We start from the raw sequence: 6,596 nt of genomic DNA on the forward strand, positions 1-6,596 counted from the left end.
TCTTGTATTTGACAATAACCTGCTACTGCCTCCCACTACATTACAATTTAAGATCTAGTGCATAACGTATCATACATGAAGTTACAGTTAACTAAGGCATACGAGACTTTAGCCATTTCTTCCACATACAATGTTTCCTATCGAAAACAATGATAGACCACTAGGATCATTTTTTGTTGTTAATTCTACACATAATGAAGTTTGTATGTAGTGTCGAAAAAAAAGGATTTTAGATATTATAATGTTTTTACTAATGACTTTCGATTTTGACCAACTAAACTATATAATTAGATATGAACGAAAAAGATATTTCAATTATTGTAATGTGCTGTTAGACAATGCGTTTTTAAAGTGTAAATGGAATCTTATACTTGTGTATTTATTTGTATTTTCAATTTGAATGTTTACAATGAATCAAAGAATAAATAATCATGAAGATCAGAAATCGATCAATAAAGAATAAAAAATATGGATATCAAGTTAGTAAGCAGGCTTAAAGGAATCTAGAGGTCTTGCATTCCACTGAAATACCATTGGGAAACCGTTTGCGGTCGTTGCAGTAGTTGTAGATCATGTGCTTGGTTTGCACCCATCGGATCCTATTTCGGCCAGCTGCATCAAGTCCTTGGGTACTCCATGACTGGTCATCATTTATTGAGCTTGTAGATACTGAATTGGGACCAACTTTTTTGGCATTGGCATTGAATTTCCTGTATAACGCAGTGAAAGGCGCATTAGTCCAGTCGGTCTTCACACGCCCACCTTGGGTTGCCCAGTCATCCGCGTTCCACAGGCTGGCATAAACCCTCATGGGTTGGCTCTTGGGAAATGGGACTCCAGCAGCATCATTGTTATTGAACACCCTTACTGGTATGTTATCTATCAAGAAACTGAAGAGACAAAGAGCTTTATATAGGAACAGCAGAAAAACATGAGAAAGGAAGAGAACCAATTAATGTTTATGTTGGATGCGTGACTTACATAATTCTTAGACTGTTCCATACGATGGTATAGGTGTGGAAGGCTGCGGTAGGGTCAAACCAAAGGTGGAACTGCTGTTCTTTGTTTCCTTTCCCTTGTGAATACACATTGGTGTGAATTGTGTAAGGGTTTCCCGTGGAGTTGCCCAAGAACTCGAAGTCGATCTCATCGTGACCCGCACCTTGTGATGACAACTAATGTGATTTAATACAAAGACATGGTTATTATCAGCCTTTAAAAGATTAATACAAATGAGTGATCACAATATATATATTTAATTCAGATATGAAATTCAAGATTGGAACCGATCGATGGTACTCACGTAGAATGTGGTGACGGTGCCAGCAGAATTGCCTGGTACTAGTTTGAGTTGCATGTCGAACCTTCCAAACAGGTACTCGTGCTTCGACTGGAAACCCGATCCAGAGTATTGGTCGAGTGAAAGTGAAAGATCCTGACCTCCATTCAGAATTTTAGCACGTTCACCCCCAAAACTGATGTCCATGTCATCGTAAAAACTCCCTGCTGATGCTGCTACTATTAGAATTGATATTAAAAGAACAACTGCACAAAGATTAGAGTTCGACTTTGCCATTATTGTTTGTATGGAGAGAGAGAGAGAGAGAGAGATGTTATGTTTGTGGGAAGTAGTACTGATATCGTTTATATATGTAGGTGTGGCTACGTTGACAATTTTCAACAGGAACCATCCTTCTTACTGAAGGATGTCATGGTGGCTAATGGATGCATCAACATCTATTAACGCGTGCCAACTCACATTATTCTTCTGGACATGGGCAGGAGCGGTGGGTTTTTTTTTCTATACGCCTGGCAACTCAAAATATGCAAATTTGTCATATTTGGACCGGTGGTTGACATCATACGTAAAATAAAATTGTTTTAATAATTTGTAAGCTGGGAAAATCAAATCTTTCAAAACGCATTTAAAACATTTATCAATCACATTTAACACTATTAAAAAAAAACTAATTATATATATGTCGGTAAAGGGAACCATCCGCAGCAACGGACTACCAATTGATTAACCATTTAATACATTTCGTCGACAAACACATATGAAATCTTGCTAAATTATCAACATTTTACCCATTTCGGTGTTAACACTTATTGATGATAAATCCGTACGCAAATTCCCCAAAAATTTTCCTTTTCATTTAGTTTTATTACAAAATTCGTCCATTTTATCCAAAATTTCGGTTTCCTTCTCCCTCCTCGGCTTCCCCTTTAAATGAAAGCATCACTTGTACGGAATGGGAGATTTATAAGAAATGGGTCAAACTCAACTTCATTTACATTGAAAAAAGAAACATGGTAAGGAAAGCTACAATATGTTCTTTGAGATTATTAATTTATTCTTAGTCCATTCAACACTCTCTATTATTATATTATGTACAATTATATTTCTTAAGTATCACATTCCACTACAAAAGAAATGCCAATTAGTGACTATAGTGAAATGGTCACTAACAAGAGAAAGAGTCGTCACTAAGTGATTTAGTGACCAAATATCTAGTCGTCACTTTTCGTCACTATAGGTCCGTCACAAAAGTGATTTAGTGACCAAATATATATATGGTCACTGAATAGTGACTAAAATATAATGGTCACTAAATCTGTGACAACCGGTTTCGTCACTAAATCTTGTCACTAATCAGTGAAGGTCGTCACTAATTTATATAATTAATGACCACAAAAAGTGGTCACTAAATAAATGTTGTTAGAGACCAAAAAAGTGGTCACTGCTTAAGAAACTACGAGAAAGACAATACACTATAACTGAGTTGCTATACATTTTTCATAGATATAATTGGATAGAATTTTCATAGCTAATGATAGAAGTAGAATGCTATAAATAACATACCATCAAAAGTATGTCACTATTTCTTACAAATAGATATCGAATTTTTACAAAAAAAAATATTTTAAAATTAAAAGACATCAAAATAAAAATAAACATTCTCAAGTGTCTTCACGACCATCAAATTATAGTGCTTTGAGAATCTTCATGAACAGATGGACCCTTTTTTTTACCTGAAAAAACAAGTTAAAGATAAGTGAAATAGTTGCTTCTGTATTGACTATTAACTATTAATGTCGAAAAAATTGTAAAAATTTAGGTCTTAATGGGGAAAGACTCAATTCCCTAAATCTCTTTATAAAGTTGTTATTATCTGTATTAATTGAAAAAAGAACTACTCATATATACACCTTATCTATTGGTGTACATGTTTCTTTTTTACTTAACACAGAAAGAACGGCTTAATTGAGAAAGTGGGAACAAAGCTCTCAACATTAACATAGATTTTCTTTTTGTTTCCTCAAAATATTTTTCACAGATCATTTCTACTGATAAAATTTAATGGAGGGGAAAAAACATAAAGAAGGCTTTATTGTCCTCATTAAACCATGTTAAATATTTATATATAAAAAAAAATTCAAAAACAAACCTTGATTCTTTCAAGTTGCCCATTTATTTAAGTTCATCTCTTGGCATGTCCCAACCTACAAAAGAATTTCTCATTAGAATAATGCATAATAGCATTGAGAAAAACAATAGAAGAGACTCTCGTATCACAATAAAAAACATACAAAAATAATTTGATGAAAAACTGTCTAAATGAGACCAAATGACCATTTTACCCTTATATTCAAAAGAACAAATCTCATAATATTCATCATCAACTTTAGCCAAGTTTACAAATGACCATTTTGTCATATATTCACATTTTAAATTATGTTATTAGTAAATATGGAATTAGAAAATATGGAAAACAATAATTATTGCTTTTCCAAAATTTCCAACTTCTTTGTAATTTAAGAAAACATTCATTTTCCGTAAAAAATTTAGAAAACAAACAATTTTTTTCACATTTTTGCCCGCACGCAAACAAGAAAAACATAAGTGATGAATAAAATCTTTCTCAAAAAAAACAAACACCACCCAATTCATGTCCCACTTAAGTCAAAAGCAAACAAGACCTTGGTTCTTTTTCAAAGATTCAATAAATTTACAAACGCAACAAGATGAAATCTCTTGTAATTACAAAATGTTACAAATAAAGTATATTTTCATTCTCTTTGTAACGGAGACAAGACATAACTCATAACAATTTACAAATTTGCCCTCATTTATCCATATATCGGTGGGAAAAACAAAAAGAAACAAGGAGTTTGCAATTGTAAATTACGTTTTTGTCCTTTAGTTATTATGTAGTTCGATTTTAGAAAACCATTTAAAACCCTTAAAGTGATAATCGTAAAGATTTTTTAATATAATTATAACTTAATGAAGATATTATGGTTGGAGAAAAAACAAATTTACCTGATTTAGAGAATTCTATGGGGTTTCATACTCTGCTACTAAAAAGACAAAAATCTACAAACACAAGGCAATTGATTTGTTAGATGAAAATTGTTGTTTCTTTTTGTGTGCTAAATGAACAATCTAAAAGACAGTAAATGACTATTTTACCCATCTATCTAGGATTGTTGTTATATCAGGTGTGCTGAATGAAAACCTTAAGTTAACCACTTTCAACATTTTTTCTACTTTAAGCAACCATCTGTTTTTGCAAGATAAAAAAATATTTTTTCTACCTTTCAAGGATGAATGCAATATTGTCAGACATATATTTGTAAAAAAAATTGAATTTTTCCAACAATGATAGTCAATGAATAAAAGGTTCAAAAATAGCATATACCATTTGGCAAAGATTCCCCGGTGATAATCAACGCTTCCTCAAGAAAATAAACATACTTTGAGTAGATTTGCTAAAAGAAATCACATTCTTCAATGGCTTTTGGGGAATGCTCTATAAAAATTTTAACAGCCTATCAAGTAACAAATCATAGATGATATAAGTCATAAGAACAATATTCCTTACTAGAAATTTACTCTTTAAATTGCATAAAAAATACATACCTCACAAGCACCCAAAAGGTCTAACTCATCAACAAAATAAATGATCTTAGTGTAATCATTAAACAATCTCTTTCTAAGAATCTCAGGCTTTTCATCCGTATATTTGTAATTACTTTGCAGTGACACTTACAACTCAAGCAGTTGCGCTTCAAACTATAAAAAAAATCAGGGGAACAAAAGAAAATGAAATGATTGAATTCTCAAGGTTCAGTTTTTATTGTAAAAAACATCCGTATTTTTATAATGTTCACCTTGAATCTTGAGGATTCCAGTTTAGCTTTTAGCTCGGAATGAGAAACCTTAGATGGGGTGACATTCTCCAGCTTTATCCTGTTCATTACCGTGTAAACCTTCACATTCACAAAACGAATTTTAATCAATAAATTTTCATATTCCAAATAAATTTAAAATAAATCCTTAATATAACAAGGACATATTAGTATATTACTACCAGAGAATCCAAGACACTTTCAAGAGTTGTGATCTATGCTTCACAGTCTTCAGCATAAGAGACACCTAGTGTAGAAATTTTAGTACAACAGAAGAGTTGTGAATGGTTAAATTATCAACTTCAAATGGATTTGGAACTCTAAACCAAAAGGTAATTACTGATTAAGTGTAAAATAATGATCAACAATCAACAATCTAAATAATCAAAGCAAGAATAAAACACCTTGAGAAAGCCACCGTTCCCTATGAACGTCAAGTTTGTTGGTCATAAGAACATGGATTCAATTGTCAAAATTAAGAAAATAACAAGAACAAAATAAATAAAATTAGGTCAATTGATGCTGCTCATAATAACATAGATTCAATTGTCCATCTAACCTTCTTTCGAAATTTAATCCAGTAGATGAAATCACCAGGGCTGATCGATTGAGAGAGAGAGAGATACGAAAGGATATAGGGAAGGAGGAGACGGCGCCAATCAGTGGGAGGACGAACCTTACCACTGGCAGCTATGTTGTCGTTTTTGTGCTTTCACCGCAAGTAAAAAGTGGCGACGGCATCGACATGAAGGAATTCCCTCGCCAGGACGAATTCTTCTCGGACTTTGTTAATGACATCGTCGATGACTCGGATATCGACAGAAGTAGTCATCGAACTTGCCATTTCCTAGATCCTTGAAACTCTCGGCTGACAAAAAACCCTAAGCAGTAGAAATTGGATTTGGAGTTGATGAATTGGAGATTGGGGAAGGTTTAGGGCTTGGAGATGGTGGTGAAACGACGGAAGAGGTTTGTTTGCATACAATGTGGTCTAGCGTGTTTTGTTACTCTATCACTCATAGTTTAGGGTAAGTCACATTTTCACCCTTGTGGTTTGATGACATGTATTTATTTGATCCAACTTATCTACTTCTAACATATGTTGGTCAGTGACCACTATTTTGTGGTCACTGATTGTTTTTTTAGTTTGTATTTCAATGACCATATTGTGTCATCACTACATGACGTTTAGTTGGGTTCAAATAAAGAAAAAAAATTAATGACTATTATTTTTTGTCACTAAGCCTCTAATGCAGTGACCACTTTTTTTGGTCATTAAAGCATCCAATAGAGCTTTTACTTTATCGTTAGTGACCGGTGAGTGACGACATATATAGAACCGGTCACTAAACTTATAGCATTACCAAAATTCAGTGACGACATAATATATGGTCATTAAATGA

At 33.1% G+C, this 6,596-nt stretch overlaps 1 long non-coding RNA gene and 1 pseudogene across 7 annotated transcripts; both read right to left on the bottom strand.

The window, feature by feature from the left end:
- Nucleotides 1-358: 358 nt before the first annotated feature.
- LOC145061001 (xyloglucan endotransglucosylase protein 1-like) lies at nt 359-1,604 on the bottom strand (annotated as a pseudogene).
- Nucleotides 1,605-2,427: 823 nt separating this feature from the next.
- Nucleotides 2,428-6,222, bottom strand: LOC145061002 (uncharacterized). 7 transcript variants are annotated; one of them, XR_013687082.1, is made up of 8 exons: nt 5,376-6,220; nt 5,176-5,274; nt 4,925-5,077; nt 4,704-4,833; nt 4,475-4,599; nt 4,325-4,378; nt 3,450-3,504; nt 2,428-3,033 (listed from the first exon to the last, which is right to left on the bottom strand). It is a non-coding gene; the product is annotated as an uncharacterized LOC145061002 (long non-coding RNA). The 7 variants fall into 7 exon arrangements; XR_013687086.1 differs by lacking the exon at nt 4,475-4,599 and having other exon boundaries at nt 5,376-5,617; nt 5,753-6,219; XR_013687085.1 differs by lacking the exon at nt 4,475-4,599 and having other exon boundaries at nt 5,376-5,440; nt 5,598-6,216.
- Nucleotides 6,223-6,596: the final 374 nt, after the last annotated feature.

Source organism: Lactuca serriola, chromosome 7 (assembly GCF_051521515.1).
Source record: "Lactuca serriola cultivar US96UC23 chromosome 7, Lser_US96UC23_V15, whole genome shotgun sequence".
Lineage (NCBI taxonomy): Eukaryota > Viridiplantae > Streptophyta > Magnoliopsida > Asterales > Asteraceae > Lactuca > Lactuca serriola.